A 21,356-nucleotide genomic window follows, 5' to 3' on the forward strand; every position below is an offset into this window, starting at 1 on the left:
CTCTTTTGTTTTTTGAATTGCTCCAATTAGTAACCAGGGCTGCTGCAATCACATGTGTAGCTCAGCCCAACAAACAGGCAACCATCCTAGAACATTTTGGTGAAGTGCAGCAGAGACAGGTGGTAGGAGTTAGGTAAAAATCACAAAAAAAGATTAAGAAAAAACACAACAGAAAAGAAAGAAAAGCTGTAGTGGAGAAGGAAAAGAGAGACAAGAACAATTTGCAAGTACAGACCAACAGAGCAAAAGCCACAACAGAAACTGGGGATGAGTGATTTTCAAGAATGAAGCATCTGGAAACCCCAACAGGCTTCTTAAAACTCACTGACAAAGCAGCTAACCTTGACCCAGTAAATGAGCAGCAAACACTACCCTTCTGCAGACAAATACACTTTAATTTCCTCCCCAACAAGAGGGACAAAGCCATTTCCCCCATGACTTCTCCTCACCTTTGAAGTGGCACTACAAATATGTTTCAAGCACCAGAAAAATAATACTTCCTGCACAATATTATTACTGAGAGTTAAAGATTTTAGTTTTCAATAGAAACAGACTGGATGGTCACACTGTGCTTCCTCCCTCTCTTCTCTATCTTTTGAGGAGGTAGTCCAACTTCAACCATAATGAATCAAGAGAGTCTCAATGACAGCTAAAGCCCTACAGATACCTACAGGTCTCATGAAAAACCACTCTCTGCAGGAGATAGTTCCAGACAAAACCTTCACTGAGATGCTGGGAGAAGCAGCCAGCAGTCTTAACACAGTATCTTCTTGGAAGAAACATAAGGGCCAGGAGAAAAAGAGAAGAGACAACAGCAAAACCATGTAGATTTCGGTAGATTTCACTGTTCACAGTAGAAGCTGTTCACAGAAGTTTTCTATTGCCTGTTTAAAGCAAGATAAAGAGTTCATGATCCTGTGTTACCTTATCTTTGCCACAATGCAGTATCATTTCTCCTCCTCCAAAAATGAGAGCTTTGATCTTAGGCATTTGCAAATGCAGTTGCTAAATTCAGATTGACCATCCTCTTAAACAGTTTTAGCTATAACTTTGAAGTAAAAATAGGAATTTATACAACACAATTATTCAACCAAAGTCCAACCTTTCTGTTCATCATGCTTCAATGTACTTTGGGATGAACGGTTCTATAGCCTGTAGTAACATTGGTGTGTTTGAGGCCACAGATGAGAGCTCACCTCAGAGTTCCACTATAGCAGAAGGAGAGGACAACAAAAAATTTCTAGTTACAGACATCAGTTTTAAGAGCTTTAACATGAGATTCATTTTATACTAGTCACTCTACTCTACCAAAATGTACCCAAATTGTGTAGACTTTGGCCAAAAAAAAAGAGCCTCCAGAATTCACAATACTAGGAAAGACACTGAAAAACCTTTGCTAAAGCATCCTGCCATACTTACACCTCCAAACACACACAAGCAAGTTGCTAAAAAATTCCAATACAAATACTTTTCTTAAAAAGTGCTCTGCAGTAACGCTGCACAAACTCTGCAGTATAGATGTCATGGCACCTGACTTAAACCCATTGCAAGCATTTGCAGAATTATTTCCCCAGTTGAAGAGTTCTGTCCCAAGCACACAGAGACACTATTTCATAACCTCAGAGAAGTGTCAGTCCTCAGCAAGCCTTTCTGCATGATTTAAGTTTATGAAAGGCTCAACATATTTGTGGATTTCGAAATGGCTCTTCAAAAACTTCCATGGCCACTCCAACGCTGCTAAACACTTTTCAGCAAAAAGCATTTTTCCTGATGAAAACCAAAGTCAGGATGAGTAAAGAACAGTAGAAGTTCCCTTTAGATAGATGCTAACAGAGCAACATCAGGACCATGCAGAACTATGATGGTTGCAGTGAATACATGTAGCATGCACCCTGTAGACGTCATGAAGTGGGTGCTCACATGAGGTGAAGACTTGTGACAGAGAACTGTTTTAGATCATTACTTTATTTGTACTGATATTTTATAGATTCTTGCCTGTAATTCACTCATACTGATTATCCTTTGACCAACTTTTCCCTCCATTCACCACCATCTTAATTGACAGAAGTCTCAAAACAAGATGATGCCTTTTCAGAGGAAGGCTGACTGTAGTAGCAAATCCCTCCTGCCTTAAGACGACAGTTTTAACACATTCAGCTGGGATTTCATAAGAGCTCTTTGACCTTTCTATTCACTAGCTCACTTTCCTAGCTGGTGAGCTCCAATACTTTGGCTCTATACAAAGAGAGGCAGAAAGAAGAAATAACTGTTATGCCCTAACTTCAGTCATTAATACCAAGAAATTACTAAGTACATTTGAACAAAAGCTAGCAGAAATTAGAAAGTTAAGTGTGGCTTAAACCACAACTTGAACACCAGATATAAGGAGTTCCCATTTACATAGTGTCTTATGCTGACAAGTATTTCATGAAATAGACACAGCTTCTTCATCAATTGAAATCAAACCGATATGCTATTTAAACAAGACAGGAAGGAAGAGAAGGGGAAAAACCTCTGTTATGCTCAACAACGCTCTCCAAATCAAATGTTACTAGTCCTTACCTCAGCACTGACTTTTACACACTGCTAAAAGACCAGCAGAGGGAGTAGTAAACACTCACTCGCCCCTAATCAAATTTCTTATCACTCCAAAAATAAAAGGCTGAGAAAGGCCAGTTAAAGTCTGCTTGTGCTCTCTTAATTCTGTCTCTTCGCACATAAAGACAGCATTAAGTCTTGAACACACAATCGTCAATGTCTGATAGACAGCAGTGAGTTTTCTGCACCTCCAGACTCAGGTGCAGCACTTTGTACCCTTGGACTTACAATAATGCTGTTAATTTAGAAAGCTGTAAATGTATTTTTCGGTAGTCTAACATTATCTTATAATAATTATCCATGCATATATACTATCTGCATGTCCTGAAAGCAACTGTGAATATCAAGCAGCAATTTCACCAGATCAGCTTACGTCTGCATGCTGCAGATGGCAAAAGAGAGGGGAAAAGAAAGGGGGTGGGGAAGGGGGGAAAGAAAGAAAGAAAAAAAATTCGATCATTAACTGTAAAGGAGAAAGACGTTTATAGTGCCAGAGAGTGGGCAAGAGCAACCTTAACTCAGAAATTTCCTCTTGTGTGAAGTTCAGCCATGTAACCTTACACGATCTGTTTATGTTTTTCTAGTAGTTCCCAGTTCTTCTGAGACAAGGGAAGAGAGAGGAATGACTGAAGCGCACCACCTCCCTGGCCAGATTCTGGAGCAACACTGACTGGCAGCAAGTTGCCCAAAGTTCCTTGAAATTCTGTAGTAAATTGTGTTTTCTCACCCCTTCCAGGAACTCCACCAGGAGAAGCACTTCTCTTGAATGCCTCACTGTCCACAGACATTAGAAGATCTTTCAGTACCAAACCATGTCTCTTTATTTACTACCACCAACTTCTGAGAATACAGAGCAAGCTTTCTACCTTCAGCACACTTTACAGAGGGTGCAAAAGGTCCCCCCTGCCCCCCCCCCCCCCCATTTGACTCAGGTATGGAGAAAGTTATTTAGCTAAGTTATGCACTGCACGTAGAAGCAGCGCTCCTTATTGAGGCATATGGAAATTACTAGACTAGTTAGTCTTTCAAAGGAGTTAGCATATCCTAATTATTTATCTTTTGTGGTATACTAATTATATTTATTGCCCTTTGAAGACTGCAAACACATTGCAATACAAATTTAGATTAACAGGAAATCGCTTCTTACGGAAGTATTGTAGTATTAATCAGAATATTTCTTTCTTTGTATTAAATATACTGGAAAACACACAGCCCATTTTGCCTCTGTTGTTTACCTGACACCCTTCTTGATGCATTTCAGAGCAGCTGCATACGAGATCTCGAAAGCTAGTTCACATTTTATAGTTAATTTAGCAGTTAAATAGTGGGAATCAGAAAAGGGAAAGCACAATAAATTTTCTAGCATGATTTGGTTTTTTCTCATCTGTTCACAAATGGTATTAACAACAAAGTATGCCATCTAAGTTATCTTTCTAATTTAAACAAAACAGGAATATGGTATGAGCTTAAGACTACAGAACGGTGCACAGCTAATGCCAAAACAATTGTTTACAGTGTGTTTACATGAATGCTAGACCTGATTGTTCTGGCTTTTTTTCAGCATTATTTGTGTAAGGGACAAACACAAAGCTCTACAACGAAAAACACCCTGAAGTACACAGATCTGAAGTCTCTATTCAAACCAGTTCTATAACAAGCACAATATAAATGTATGCCCTAGCACAGAAACACAGCTTAAGAGCTGTGTTTGCAGGCAGGTTATACATATGTTGCATACGCTGGCATGCAAGTAATGGTCACAACATATTACACTACACCGGGATTTGACATTTGAGGAATGAGGACAGGAGAACAGCAGCTAATGAGAAATGCATTATAAGGAAGGGGAACAGAAATACTAACCTTTGTTTTCTTTGAAGAAAAATTATTAAAATTTTAGTCCTGATTCTGACACTATGGCACACAATTATATTTCTGCACTGGCACAAGATATTAATTTCTGAAAGTCAACAATAGTTAGTCTTCTTCTCAAACTCTGCAGTCCTACATATTACTTAGCCTAAAAACAAACTCTTCTTTGTATACAGGATGTGGAAAGGAGGAAGAAGAAATATAGACTAGATGTCAAAAGCAGAAAATCTTTAAAGTGGCACATGGTCTAATCTTGAGTAATTGTTTTTTGTTCTAGGTTAACTCCAGCATGAAGTGAACAAATACAGTTAAAAAACACGCCTTACAAAATGCTACATTTGTTAGACTGTATTTGCACTACTTAGCTACTGGTAATCTGTAGAACAGAAACAAAAATAACATGACAATGCTGTCTAAATATACATTTGATAGATTTTTGGCTGGGGACTTGTTTAAGAAAGCAATTTGCTTTCTTACGCATGAAAACCATTCATTTTGCACTCCATCTCTGCTCTTTTAAAAATCTCATTAAAAAAAGAGACAAAATTGTATTTGCAAATTGGTCTTATTCTTAAAGTGAAATACTACTTACTAAAATATTAGAATTGCTTTACTAATTTTATGCTTTAGAATAAAAAAAATTTCCACTTTAAAAAACAAAAACTTCTTGTAATACACTCACAATTAAGTAAGAAGGCAGACTCTGACGGCATGAGAGAGGCAGATTCCAGAAGCACAACAGTAACTGCAAAGTCAAGTTGGTTTCATGCTAGACAAAAAAAAAAATCAGAAGCCCCTTCTTCACTATAAGCTTGAAGCCAAACAATTCTATGTGTATAGATCATACTATGTAATAAAAAAATAAAATGCCACTTCTTCAATATCATGTGCCTACAAAGGAAAAAAAAATCGTTTTAAAAGAACTGGCCTACTCTCACATATGGAAATTCCAATCTTATCGCAGAAATCACCTTCTTAAATAGACTACCAGCCTGGCATCTGGCTGCTGACATGCTTTCGGGTACCCAGAACAGTCCAAGCATCTAGAAGACCTTCATCAGCTCAAGGTTTCCTTATTGTTCTCAAATATTTGGAAACTCTGTACTTGTACATGGGCGCGCACACACACGTACAAATGTATGTAAGCACATTTATTCTGCTGGAACACTCAGATGAGCTTTAAGGGAAAAAAAAATCAACTTAATAAAACCACAATCTCTCTTTCAAAGATATATCCAACTTGGAAAAAGAGCTGTGCTTTACAATATCCCTGCAAACTCTAACCATGTTACTGACAGAATAGATGTACTGCGCTGCTCATGCTTTTCCCCTCCGTGACATCTTTATAATTCCATCGCGCAATTTTAAGCATTAGGTAATAAGTAGATAATTTTGTTGATAATTCAGCAGGAATAATTGGGTTTCTTTTTGGCTCCTTACTGTGTTAGCTCTGCTGGTCTAGAAAAAGTAAAGTGCTTCTTAGAAGTTCGTAGCACATATGAAGTGCTAACATTCGCTTTTGTTACTGAATGCCCCAACCTTTTTCTCAGGGTTTGGGTAGTAGTAGGATTCAAAAAATATATTTAGAATCACTGGCAATGGCAAGCTTGATATTGTTAAGGATTATGTCATACCCCAAACCTAAAAGGTGTTTTGCTTCTATAAAACAATTTTACGAAGATTTCAAAGAACACTTCAATTAACCATACAACTAACAAAAATCTGATTACAAAATTATACAGTTGAAAAATATGTTTGTAAAGCTGAAAACTAAATAAATGGTCCATTAAGTTGAATAATATAGTATAATTGTATAATTGGTATAACTATACAGCTTGACGGCATGTTTATAGCTACACAGAGATGAAAGTGCTGAAGAAAATGAAGATGTTTAAGCTGACTTCTTAAAAAGTGTGTAAGAAGCTAAAACTTAACAATTTCCTTCATCTATAGTCTCTGAATGTTGTTTGTACCTCATTCCTTAACACATTGTTTTTCATGTCTGCTTTTCTTTTTAGCATTCATTACCAAGGTACTGAAGGTATTTTTACTGCTTTATTTTCACTATTGAGATGATCTCCTATTACTCTGTACATCTTCCCAATGGAAAGGATTCGGACTTTTGTTCTTATTCCACCTTCAAGTTTATCAAACAGGAAATCTGTCAAGCTGTAACAGTCTCAAAGTAGTGCTGAGCATCCCTGAAGCTTAATGAAACATCCAAAGAGCACACCCTTTACATATTAAAATAACCATTAAAATTACCTTTTATAGATACCCCAGATTGGATTTTGGTCCCTTGAAACAAACCAGACAAAAATCTTGTTTACTTTATATAGTTGCACTATACTAGGTAAAACTGTGATTTTGAAATAATTTAAATAAGCCAGGGCCAAGCAAAGCATGAACATTCTTCTTAATATAAGGAAACACTGAATTATGATACTGATTTTTACTAGACTCTGTGCTCTCATATTACTCCTATCACAGTTTAAACAAGCTAAAAACACAACACACATAGCTTAAATTAACATCATCAGTCTTAAAACAAATAAACAATGGAAGAAGCCAAAGAAAATGTGAATACAGGGAACAACCTCCCTTAACAACTTTACAACCTCCCTTGCAATTCCTCAACTGACCTTCTGAATTTCAACTCTCAATTTCTTTAGTTTTTTTCCCCCTCTCCTTTGCTTATACCAATGTATTTCTCTTCTCTTGACTCTTCTCTGACATACAACATTTTGTTTGTATTTTATTTCATTAAATAAAAGTTTGAAAACCAAAGAACAGAAATAATTCAGAATAAATATCCTGAACAAAAAATTAATTGCATGACACCAGCCAGATACACAGGAAACAAGTAATCTCACATTGCTATTGTTTCATTGGTGACTATGATTCAAAAATATGGCAGAACAGAAGTCTTTACACCTTTCTCCAGTGTTGATGAAAGGAATGTAATGATTTACTTGGAATGAAGTGAAGCAATACAAACAATGCAAATCTGCAAAATTATATACAGCTGACAATAATTTGCTTCGCTCTAACAGAAATTCCCAGAGTTAACTAACTCTAATTTAGAATTTGTTCAGGAATTAGAGCACACAGTGACTGAAGAGCATTAAATAAGTCAAAATGGAAATCAGCATTTCAGACTAGGATATCAGATGCTCTCAAAGGAGTCATGCTCACAACTTTTCTACATCACAGCTGACTTCTTTGGACTTCTCATCCAAAACACGAGTTCTCATAACAGATCTGATGAATGATAACTAACTGCACAAGATAGGTTTTCCAAATGTGGCATGTTCAATTCTGGGAATGCCTTGGCTTTTTATTTTTCATTTATTTCTTTAAATAGCAATTGCCCCAGGAACTTGTCTGAATAGATGCTTCTTAGATTACTTTCATAATCTGATCTTCAGTTTGAAGAAAGGCCACCCCTACACACAGAGTGAAAGCAGGCCACTACAGAGTTAAGAAACAAAGGGAAAGAAAAGCATCTACAGAAATGTAATCAAATCAGAGTAAGACTCTAATCCTAGCTTCTTCACTCATTTCTCTGTACATTTTAGAAGGACAACAATTCTTTCCACAAATCAGGAGCTTTAAAATAACACTGTACCCAAGACTTTTGATGTTTGGTTTTAAATTCAAGTTGTTCCCATTATTATTTTACATCAGATAGGCATGAAAAAAAGGCCAAACAGGAGAAGCAAATTTTTGGCTGCTTGCTTTTTACAGTATCTGTTTGCCTTTGTCTTTCCTTAAAATTGCTTTTCACCCCAAGAAAAAACTCCCTTGGTAGCCAACACATCTGTAAAGTTGACTCCAAAAACACCATTCCTTTCACGCGGACAGTTCCCTGCACCCAGGCTGAGCTCAGCTGCCATCTACCACAGCGCTCACTGTAGGCAGGTTACACAGAAGCCTTTGCCACTTCTGGCGAGTGTCAGCGATGGCAGCCATTAGTGAACATCTGACAAATTTAGATGCAACAAAAATAACCTGTTAAAAAAGTTATCCTGTTGAGGCTTCTACCGTCCTATAGGAATGAAGGGGATGCTGTGGTTGAACAGCATATGCCCTTACTGGTGTTAAATGAAAGAGGGGGGTGGAACACAGGCTGGCGGGAAACCGTCCCTGCTCATTGCTCAGCACACAGGAGTACGTGTGCACGCAGGACTGCCTCCTTGCCGCCAGCCATACTAAGGGCTATTTCATAATTACTTCTACCTTCTGAGAGAAATGAAAATAACAACAAAAAGCCCTTTTACTTCAGTGAAAAGGTCACAGTGTTAGAAATGTGCCTGTCTGCGGCCTCATGCTGGGTGAGCGTTAAAGAAACCCACCCCACATACATAATCCAATACAGTACAAAGAAAATGCTAACAATAACAAAAGGGACACTGTGAAGACTCTTAATGTTCAAAACTAAGAAAACCTGAAGTGAAACCAACAACACATTCCATTATGAGCACCACCGAGAGCCTCACAGCCAAAAGGCTCAGAGAAGGACAATAATAAACCGAAAAGGGGTGAGGAGAAGGAATTTTCTAACACTAAATTTCCATCCTGGTTCTCAGGAACTGATTTCTATTACTAGGAGAACTTCAGTTATGTCCATCAGGAACTAAAGATATTTTCTTGGCTGTTTGCCATAACATTATATGTCAATATTCAATTCTGTTTAGACATCAAGATGAAAGGAAATACTGAAATACATGGAACAACTCAGTCTCATGGTTGTCACCTGTAGGAACTGAAAACTTAAAACCAGCAAGAAGCCTCTTTATCAGAAATGGATTCAGATCTCTCCTATCTAATAAAGATTCACTCTTAAGAGTAGTCCAAGCAAAAACCAATTAATGTAATTAAAAAAAACAGAGAAGCAACCAAGGGATAAATGATAATGAAAACATACATATCCTAAAGAGCTATTTTTAGAGCTCACTACTATGCTCCAAAATGCTCTAGAGCTTCTTTATAGACAGTATTTATGTATATGACGAACACCATGGCAAATCATTCTTAAGACTGCACAAAAGATCAAACCTTCTTTTGCTCTGGGGTAGCCTTCAGGGAAGGGAGAAATTAACTACAGCTTTATCTTACAAGAAACATTTTGCTTAATTGAGAGAAAACGCAAAGACAGACTGAAAATGATACTCTGATGAAACGGTACCTCATCTAACTGAACTTTTCTTTCAAGAAAAACCATCAGCACCAGATACTCTTAAGCTTCCCCACAGACACAGAAAGCTTAAAGATTTTGGACTCTAGAAACAAAGAAGCTTAAAGATTTTAGACTCCAGAAACAAAAAAGCAAAGGACAGTAGCGATGTCCACTGTACAGGCAGAGAGGCACAAGCAGTAAGAACTTCCCACAGTCTTACGCTGTTTTCATGGCAAAGTCAGTAAAATGAGTCCCAAATTCCTACATTTGAATGAAGTGTCATGACGACACTACCTACTCTTACTTGACAAATTCAGAACCAATAAAAACATCACGTGGCCTGGCAGAGAAAAAAAAGTCACATAGATATAGCTAGCGTACTGCAGAAAAAAAAAACTTACGTGAAATTAAATGAATATAGAACAGTGAAGCTGTACAGTAATGGTAATTTTTTTTTGATTAAACATACAAGTTGCTTTGAATTTCGTGATTCTTTATGAGCTATTTTTCAACATGCAAGTCCTGGGACATTCCGTACATTTATTAATGGCTGGATGCAAGGCAGGTAGCCTAGGAGGAAGAAAACACTCTTGATTAAATAAATTTGGGTAAGCTCCAGCTAAGCATAATGAAGAAATACAGGTGACTTCATAAAACTTCCTACACTGAACAAGGTAATGACAAAAGGAAATCAGTGTAGAGAGAAGCATATAATACATTTTGTAAGGACACCATTCCATTTTAACCACTCATCAATTAGCAGCATAACCTGCTTATGAACAAAAACAGTCAAGGCAATCCCAGTATGAATCTAGACGAGTGGTTATTTCATATAATCACTTATCTGCTCTTCTACAATGCAACATAATTACTCTGAACAAATGAACTGTGGTGACATGATGCTTTATTTTTCTTAAAAAAACAAAACAAAATCTGAACAAATCTGAAAAAAACTCTTAAGAGTGTTCAAACAAGAACTGCAACACCACTGAAAAGTGTTAAAATTAAGTCTGTAATACACTTTATTTAGATAACGCAAATAGGATACCCAATCACGTGCGCTAAATGCCATTGACGTGGCTTCAACATACTTTCCAAACCCATCCATACATTTTCACAAGCCCTTAGCAGAAGCCTTACAAGGACAGATGAGAAAATCGTAATATCTCTACTTTAGGCTGAAGTATAACTTGCAAAGAATGAAAAACAGCATTTGCTGATAATAAGTATTGGTTACCCTAATTTCAGAATACAGCAGTTATCATAGGCCACTAAGCAGAAGGTGCTGATAAATACTACCTTGAAATTGTCAATTATTTAAACGACCAACTCAGTTTAAGACCAGCTTAGCATATTTAGGCATGAACACGGGGCACTGCACTTGAATGTTGCAAACCTTTAATTAGTTTCAGAAATACAGGAAAGCCCACTCAAATATAAACAGTAGCTACAGGAAACCCAGAATGTAAACAGTGCAAGAATATCATGGAAAAATAATTAAATACAACAAAAACTACGCCACTATTCAGAAAACAGCATGTTATCAACTTCAGCATCATGTTAATTTTGGTCTTATCTTTATGAGATGCTTCACTCAAAGCTGGCCATGTGTGGCTTTAAACACACTGCACTTCAGCATGCCTATGACGTCCCAGAACAGAAATACTGATTTAAACATTCAGTGACACTGGTCGTTCTTCCCAGGAGAACCACAAGAGAGCTACCGCTAGACAGCGTATGTACAGCACCCTACAAACAGGTTCTTGTTACCTAGTTTTAGTTTTACTGCTGGAAACTAATATCCATCATAAAAAAAGTGTGTTTTGTTCTAGAAAGAGGTAATAGCCTTAAATATCTTGAACAACAAAACACTGGTTACAAAGTAAAGCATAAGCAACAAGAACAGAAAAGATATGCTTAGATAATCTCCAATGCATAGTAATGAAACTGACAACCTCAATTTCTCACCTGCACAGTTCTCACTAGATCTTAGTACGTAGTGATTAGTGACTTAGGGACTTAGATCAGTACTTCTAAAAGCACCAAATTCCAGAAGGCTGTAACTCTTCAGCTCCCCATTAGAGGTACAAATTGTTTAGAAAATGGTATCATACTCTCCTATAGTCAGAGCTGCAATGCTTGGACAGAACTTTGTGGTTACTTTTTTACCACAGGAACATAAAAGGAAACCAGGACTCCAAATGCCTGGGGGCACTGGCAGACCGATCAGCATGCTGGCCAAATTCCACTGAAAACCACTTCATTTAACCACTTTATAACCCCTCCTCTGGTGTCAGTAGAGCAGGGTATTCTTTCTGTCCTGAACTGTTATGGCTAATCATTAAATTTTTGCCACAGTTGTTGGGAGTTACTCAGTGCTAAATACTTAAGGGAAAATCAGATAATTTACTAGACTATTAAAAATCAGACTGTTTTAAATCAAAAATTTTAAAGCCCCAGTCCCTCTCCATGAGGCAACCCCCTGACCTGACTCTTCTAGTTTCCTTCCATAGTGTCTCCTGTAATGCAGAAACTTGAACCATGCATAACTGTCCACATCCCCCTCCAGGAAGGCTAGGGTGACTTTTCTTCCCACCGTATTCTGTAGTGTCTTCTCCTAAAGATACTGCAGTAGCTGCTTCTGTTTCTACATATACCCAACACAAACCATTCAATTCACTGTCCACTATGAGCCTCTCAGGCTGCTCCCACTCCTTCCTAGATCTATTTTCAAGAGTTCTCTCTACAATTAAAACATACCATTGCAAATTTAGGCATTAGCTCATATTAAGCCAAGTTAAATCTCATTTTGTTATTTTTGCCTTAAAAAAAAAAGTCCAAGTCCCTTTAGTGTTATTTCTTCCGCTAACAAGGCCTCCCTATAGAACAACAGTTGCTATTTCATCAGCAACCTGCTTACATCAGCTATGTGACTAATGAGGATGTTAAATAACAACATTCAACACAAATCCCCTTGATATTCTGCTGAACAGCATCCCCAAACCAAATGTATTTCTGTATTTAACACCTTCACTTTGTCTATTGACATTCAAAAGTCAGTCTGCAGATGGTTATATCCAGGCCCATTTGAATTGTCCTTATGGAATTAGATTTCACAAGACTACTCTTTTTATGCAGAAATTATTTGTAGAAATTGCTAAATTCAAGAGATTTATCTTTTTTGTTATGCTAGTGTAAATATCATAGCTATCAAATTATGTAAGTCTTACCTTGGCCCCTTTAATGACTGCTTTTACAGTACATGAAAGAGCTTTTCAGAAAATCCCCAAGGTTTAAATGAAACATTTGGCAGACACTTTGGGGAAGAGTTTCAACATCATTATTTGAAAGAATAACTTCCATGCAACTATGGAGAAAACAGCCTCAACTTACGTTTTGACTGGAACATACTTTACTGCGCTTTGCTTTTCTCCTCTCTTCACCCACTCCTCTCCCACAAAAGTACAGAAGCACATGCAAGAGCCCATACGTCTGCTTCTGACACTGTTTACTGTACTTCCTTGCAGGCATTGCATAAGTAATATAGCTACGATCCTTCTGGGTGTTCTGAAGGATCACCATTCTACACTTCACAATTCACAACCACTAATCCATTTTATCCTGGTTGTCTCTCTTAGAACAGCAGTAGTAACTAAAAAGAGAATTTAAGCTTTCCACTGTTATTTGGTAACATATTCTAAAAGCTTTATTAATATCCCACCTCCTCTCTGACAATAATATCATTTAGTAACTAAAGCAGACAGGAGTTGCTTCATACAGATTTTTAGGAAAAAACTTTGTTTTTTACTTTAATGCTTTGATATATCTAAGACAGGTCATTCATTCCATGCTGTCTGCTCCCTGGAGGCACAAAGAAAGATCTTCCACCACATTTTTAAATGAGAAGGCTTCAAAAGAAAAATGGTGGAGCCAATCTTATTTTCAGCACCCATCCAACTCTCTATTGGAAGATAATTCAGATTAAGGGTTATGATTGGGAATCTGTTAACCATTTAATTTCATCCAGTGTTTCTTTTTGGTTATAATTCTTCCATCAAGAGTTTCTGGTATGTGAGCCACCCACAAGTCGCTCCACCTTCCAATGTTCACCCTCTTTCTTTGACTCTGATGGTTCTTCCTCTTAAAGTTAAGTTTTTGCTTTATTCACCTCCCCTTACATGTTTCTTGTCTTGTTATATTTTGTACATGGGACACACACGAGCAAGCTCACATCCTCCACAAAAAGGTCTTGTTTACCCTCTTATTCCCAGCAGCAGCTATCTGGCCTCACCAGCACACAAAGAACAGAGCAACTATGCTTACGCTTTTGTTCCCCATTTATTCTCACTAGCCTCAGGAGAAGAAATTCAGAGGAATAGGATTAAAAATTTACTCCTCTGCCTCTGAGTGGGCTTGGAAAATGACTAATGAGAAAGCAGAGTCTGTTCATCTTTCCCTAGGTCTGGCAAGACTCGTGCTCAGAAAACTGACATTACAAAAAGAAGGCATGATTTTGGGGAGTTACAGAAAGAAGTTAGAGCCTTAGCCTTGAAAATGCCATACAAGCTTACAATTCTCTAATATTGTTTCTTCCATCCCACTGTCTGGCTGTGTCTTTACCACAGAAGGAGAAAGGGGGAAAAAAATCAAAACTATTAAAGCGTAAACTAGTAGGTGAGGGAGGGAGAATGCCTCTACACTGAATAGCTACAACAAACTGTTCTCAAAACAGCACAGTAGCTCCTTCCTGGTTTTGTATGGATATGTGGTCTGTATGCCTCAGGCATCTCCACCTATCCACTAAGATCTCTCTCCAGGAATTTTTTCGGCTCGTCAGCTGGAAGCATAAGCAAGCACCCTCCTGCATACGTAAGCAGGCAAAAGCAAGTGCTGCAGCTCGTTCTGACGTGTGTCCATGCGGCTGGGTCAGCAAAACGTATCAACCTCTCAGCGTTGCACGTCCCTCAGTGGTGGCACTAATTTGGTTCAGTCCCCACTCCCCAAGACACCAATTTTCACAAAACAAGGAAGAAATTAATATCCTCAAGGTTTCCATCTAGTTGAAACTGGTTGACAAAATAAAAAAAAAAAAAAATTAAGGGGACACACATATAAGCAGCATTGTCACAAAAGCCTTATTCCCTAAGGAAAACTGCAAGGTTTAAGTGTTTTCTTCAAGTCAGCCCGACTGACAAAGATTCACTTATGCATTGTTTATAATATACTATCAATTTTAATTAGTCTATTCCCATAGAATTTGATCCCTTGATTCTCTTTTCTTTGCTTACAGTAAAAATATCTTTGATAAAGCATTTGTATTCTGATTGTTTTGTGAATTATGCTGTTTCTTCCTTCACATCTATAAAATACAGTTTTCCCACAGGAGCCCCAAATACATACCATGTATATTAGGATGAAGTTCCCACAGGCTATAAGCCTATCTGGCTTGCCAGAGTTTCCTTGGCACCTACACTTTTTTTTTCACTTGAGTCAGCTGCTGCAATAAATTAACTATTAAGAAAATTGAAGACTACATTTAAACTCTTGGGCCTTAAAATACACAGCTAGAAAAATGCCTCTGTAGAAAAGCATCTGGGCTCTGAATACTTTTGTTACTCAAATATCCTCCTAATAAAAACTTTGGTCACTGGCTAATGTCTTATACTATTGGTTTATATGCATAGCTGCAGAAACACAACTGGTATTAAGACATATTAGATGAGAGAAATTACTCGCTTCATTCAGTTTATTGTTGCAGACCACAGGCAGTCTGATATTTTTAGAAGTTTATTGATTCATCCCCCCCTCAATAACATAACTAACAGTAGGAATAAATCTTCTTTTTAACTCAAGTTTGTTATAACCAGGTAACCAGGCTAACAAATGAAATAGGAGAAGCTGTTACTTAGAAGAGATTCACAAACTCCTCCTGGGAAACTTCACCAAACTGTTTCCCCCCCCTGCCCAAAATATGCTGTTTTACTGAATTTCATGTTTTTGTTTTTCCTAACACAGAATCTTTAGACTGCAGTAGTTTAAACTCTGAAAAATACAGTACCTCAGATCATATTTTTTTGGTTTTGGATCACAAACAAATGATGAGCAGCTCTCCATACTACTCCAAGACCTTCCATGTCTATTTTCTGCCCTCTACAACATTTTTCTTCTATGTGGTACATACATTATCATCATCTCTTATCTAAAGATATACCACTGATTTCCAAGCATGCGTGCGTGTGTGTGAATCCACATGCCTCTTGCCTGTTCAAATTGAATATTCTTTCTACTAAAGACCATCATTTACTCTATGAAATTGCGTAACTGTAGCTATGTAATGTAGGCACTTCTGAATTAAAAAGTGGGGTGAATAACTTTGGTTTTCTGAATTGTCTATGAAGAAGCCTAATTCTCTCCATCATCTTTATATTAGACACAAGTCACCAAATTTATATGCCCAAATCTCAACAGTGCCAATCTCCCTTTATGAGTTTATGTGACAGCACATATGCTAAACAGCTACACAACACAACCTGCAGTTGGTGCATGTACTAAGCATCGTAATACTGGTATACAAGTATGAAAAGAAGGCCGAGAATTAACTTATTGTTAAGAAACAACTCTGCAAAACTCCAGAGCGTAGTTCTAAAGCGTGATTCAACCTGTGATCCAGAAGACACCAGGAAGTACTCTGGAAAACAAAACTCTGGAAAACACAAGAGAAGGTGTTTACAGTTGCATGCAATCCCACCCTTACAAGTAACTTATAATTGAGGAAAAACAAGAACTGCAAATGAACATAAGATTTAACTTAATTTTCATCCTGTCAGTACCAATAAGGAGGTCTAATCATGAGCCAGTCCAAAGCATTTATTAGTGCCTTCAGAAAAAAGCAGTCCACCCCTTTTTTTTTTTTTTAAGAAATATGAATTACCAATTTTTAATCAACATTTAATATTTAGTTCAATGACAATTTTGTAAAATCCTTTTTTTTGTTTCTTACATGCTCAGCACTTGTCAGTCCCCACAGTTCTTCAAGCTATGTAAAACAAAAGTGACTTGTGGATTTCTGGAGAGGAATGTTGTTTGTTTTAAAAATATTAGAGGTCCTCCAACTAAAAGAGCATACAGGAGCAGTGTTTCATCTCAAGAATCATGTTAATGAGGTATCCCACCACACTTCTATTCAGCTAAACAAGAAAAGAGAAGCTATTTTTAAAACACTTTTCAAGACAAGCACAATAATAACTTGGTATACTTCAAAACATTTACCAAGGAAGCCAGTATTAATTGCCATCAACTTAAAAAGGACAAATCAGTAGTGCAGTCAAGAACAGATGCAAGGGCTGCTGGTTACTGTCAAGACACAGCTCTATCCACAACAGACTTGTATTCTGATATATTTCTATTCAGTCACACCAGAACTTGGCAACACATTTAACACTCCCAAAGGCCCAAAGTAAATCAAGAAAAACAAACTGAGATCTCTCCCTCACACACCTGCCCCTAAACTGAGCTATATACAACATGCCTTTTAGGCAACAATTATATGACTTTTTCTCCCACTCCTTTTAAGAAGTTTAAAATTCTGAAATAACAGTTGGGGATATATGACATAAGCACATACATACTTTTTGTATATATGTGTTGTTTATCAGTCTTTTCGTGTATATGCCTTGTATATCAGTCTTATTAAACATCAGCCATAAACCCTCAAAATGTTGGGCTCAATACAGATTTATATGCGACAATCTTCTAAACTGAATGGAACCTATTTTTGTAATAAGATTAGCCTTTTCGATCAAGAAAAAAAAATAGGTGGCTTGTTTTAAAAAAATCAGTAAAGTGTAATTAAAAAATGCTTAGAGAATGAGTTTTTCAAACAGCACATAATTTGCCTTGTTACCAGTACAAGGAAAGAAAGACATTAACTATAAAAGGTACAGCACTGCAAATCCCACACGTACTTAAATCATGGCAGAAGATCCACAGTTACCACAGACCAATTAGCAGCACTGGAAAGAGATTATATTGAGTAGAAACAAAAAAGACTAGATATGGTTGTGCACACCACACTCATACTGGGTGAAATGTTAGAGAACGCTTAACTTTCTCCAAAATATGACAGCATTAGAGATACTAACAGTAGTTTCCTACCTGGTTCATCTGAACAGTGTATTGTATACTGACAGTTCTGTTTCCAAGCAGAAAACTTACTTGTGAACCTCAGGCCAGCTGATCTGCTCTTCTAAAAAGGTATCTGCTCAAATATTATTACATGGTAAAGCATGCTTTCCTAGAAGTAAAGAAACTTTCAGGCTTTTGGTGCAAGTCTTAAAAGGGAAGCCAGAAAACTAGCACCAACAATAGATCGATCACTAGATGTTTCAGTTGCGTGCTTTCCCGTGAAATACTTGCATTAGAAGACTGGAATTCAGCTCAGTGCAGGAACAAAAGCTTGCTGCAATTGGTGCAACTCTACTAAAAACAAGGAAACTACAATCCTCCATGGCTGCCATTGATAGGAGCTCACCAGTTTCAAAGGAGATACAGGATTTTGCATAGTTGCTCTTTGCTGGGGTGAATGGCATTTGTGTATAATAAAGTCATCCTGACTTGACTTTAGTCTACTTTGGTTCTTATCAACACATGGTAGAAGATGTGGAAGAAAAAATGTACTGTGAAACAGTCAGAATTTGCAAGCAGAAAACTAATTTGATCAAATGAGAGAAAGTATCAGTTAATCATTTTCTATTAAACAGAGCCTTGCTTCATTTTATAAAGGTAATACCTCACACTCAAGCCTTTTCCTCCTATTCAAAGTAGATATTTTGCGTAATTTACAGAAGAATAATTTTCACTGTTTTGTACTTTGAGGGTGTTGATGCATATTAACAAAGCTCTCATTTGCCACAAAGGTAGATAGGACAAGTGAGAAGTTTTACATTTTGCCATCAATATCCACATATTGCAATCAACATTGAAGGCAGTATATTTGGATCAGTTTAAACTGTCTTATGGCCTGTATTACAAGGTCCTGAAAATAAAACAGCTAAGCAATGATCAAAAGCAACGCATAAGACACAAACCAAAACCATCCCCCTTAGGAAAATATCACACAACTGATTGTCTTATCTAACAGCTAGGATTACTGTTGCATTCATAATTCAGGTGATTATAACATGCTTTTGGAAAATTTTTTAATCGTGACATCAGCACTGCTAGACGGATCAAACAAGCTGTAGCAAAACATGGGAAGGCCAAGATATGATTGGATAGTTTGTTTGACATAAACATTATTGCTGTGAGTTCACTGCTCGTTGACCTGCAAAAACATGATTTTAGTAAGGCATCCCTGACCCCTTTCTCCCACTCACTTTCACAAATACCCTTGACTTTTACCATCTCATCTTAAACTTCAAAGGAAAGCTGATGTTCAAGTGATTTTTGTAATATCCTCCCCTTTTTTTGCAATCACACTCGCACACGCTACTGTCTGCACAGAGAATGAGGGTGTCTGCTCAAGGGGGTATCTGCAGCTTCATGGCTCTGGAAGTAGATATTCTCTCCTCCATACATCTTACAGGCTGTACTTATGCTGGAGTAGCTAATGGAGCCAAAGTTTGATAATATTTCACGACTGTGATGTTGTAGCTTTTAGGGGGAAAAAAGAAAAAATATGACTGGGGGGAAAAAAAGACAGCTAGGGAGTATCTGAAGATAATTTTTTTTGCCTGGCCAAAACCATTTATCAATGGCTTTCTGCTTCTTCTTCCACCTCATCGTAAAGGGTTAAGATACTGGATTGCCATACAACACACTACTACTTCCCTGTGCCCCACGCAGAGGTGCCAAAGACAGGATCAACTCTGTATGTGTCCAGAGCAATCCATTTTCCATTTCTAGGAAAGAACACAGGAGGCAAACGCCCCGGGTCTGCGTTTGCACACTGCACATTCCTTCACAGAATAACAAAAGCTGACCGGTGTCCAGGCACATTCTCCACTTCCTGACTAAAGCTGAAGGAGAACATCCCTTTTTCCTCAGACCTCTCCCTCACCACCTATCAATTTAACCCATGCAGATGAACTAAAACCACAGCTGGTATCTTTTGTATATAGCCGGCTGCCTGTGCTGGGACAGCAGTTACTAACACAAGGGATGGCCACACGTCTGCCTAAAATCTGAATGACTTTATTGCTAACAGGATCAGCTGATTCAGTGAACCATTATCTACATCCCCTGCCCACTGGATGCTGTAACACAGTTCTGAGAGAAGTGATTTCCATGGCAGAACAGTAATGAACCACAAAGCATACACACTGATCCTCATGCTGATCAGCTACTAAATGGAAAATCATTTTGCAAAAGATACACTGATGCTAAGAAATTAAGTTAGGCTGATATCAACTCATGCTGTTTGTGCAGCAGCAGACTATGGAGGCTTCATCAGGATCATGCAGTCTAAGGCACTATCAAAACAAACAAACAAAAAAAGCACCCACAAAAAGATACAAGTCCCAATCCAATGAGCTTTGGGTACAAACTGAACCTCCAATGAAGTTTTGAACACTTGCAGTCTCCACTGACATACAATTTTAACCAGTTCAGTTATAACTTTAATCAAAGCCATTTATAACTAATTAGAACTACCACAATCAGCAACCACTGGTCAAATTTAAAATCATTTATCACATAGCTTTCACAAGTTGGGAATTTACTTACTCACTTTTAATTAGAATTTTATCGCACACCTTACATTTCTACAGAACACTGGTGCTCAGTGAAGCACTTTTCCTTCACAATGCATTTGGTCCATGAGTTTGTCAGCCATTACAGTTTCTACCCACAAAGCCCTTCAAATGAAAGAGAAAATCTTATCTTTCCAGAGAAGACAAGCGAACCCCACAATTAGTTATAAGAAAGCAAGAATGTATCCCCCTTTTAAATCATTCACTTTAAACAAAACATGAGATCTGTAACAAGCTCAGTACAAACAGGGTTTTAGTTTCTCCAAGTTAAATTTAAAAAGAAAAAAGAGAAAAAGGGGGAAAGGGGGGGGGAAAGGGGGAGGGAAAGGGGGGGGGAAAAGGGGGGGGGAAAAGGGGGGGGGAAAGGGGGGGGGGAAAGGGGGGGGGGAAAGGGGGGGGGGAAAGGGGGGGGGGAAAGGGGGGGGGGAAAGGGGGGGGGGAAAGGGGGGGGGGAAAGGGGGGGGGGAGAGGGGGGGGGGAGAGGGGGGGGAAAGGGGGGGGAAAGGGGGGGGGAAAAGGGGGGGGGAAAAGGGGGGGGAAAGGGGGGGGGGAAAGGGGGGGGGAAAGGGGGGGGGAAAAGGGGGGGGAAAAGGGGGGGGGAAAAGGGGGGGGGAAAAGGGGGGGGAAAAGGGGGGGGAAAAGGGGGGGAAAAGGGGGGGGAAAAGGGGGGGAAAAGGGGGGGGAAAAGGGGGGGGAAAAGGGGGGGGGAAGGGGGGGAAGGGGGGGGGAAGGGGGGGGAAAAGGGGGGGGAAAAGGGGGGGGAAAAGGGGGGGAAAAGGGGGGGGAAAGGGGGGGAAAAGGGGGGGGAAAAGGGGGGGGAAAAGGGGGGGGAAAAGGGGGGGGAAAAGGGGGGGGAAAAGGGGGGGGAAAAGGGGGGGGAAAAGGGGGGGGAAAAGGGGGGGGAAAAGGGGGGGAAAAGGGGGGGAAAAGGGGGGAAAAGGGGGGAAAAGGGGGGAAAG

The 21,356-nt window shown here is 38.5% G+C and overlaps 1 protein-coding gene across 3 annotated transcripts in view; it reads right to left on the reverse strand.

Annotated features, from left to right (window-relative positions):
- The window catches only part of MLLT3 (MLLT3 super elongation complex subunit), a 145,298-nt gene that overhangs the window by 70,741 nt on the left and 53,201 nt on the right, over positions 1-21,356 (reverse strand). The window lies entirely within an intron of this gene.

Source organism: Dromaius novaehollandiae, chromosome Z, assembly GCF_036370855.1.
Source record: "Dromaius novaehollandiae isolate bDroNov1 chromosome Z, bDroNov1.hap1, whole genome shotgun sequence".
NCBI lineage: Eukaryota > Metazoa > Chordata > Aves > Casuariiformes > Dromaiidae > Dromaius > Dromaius novaehollandiae.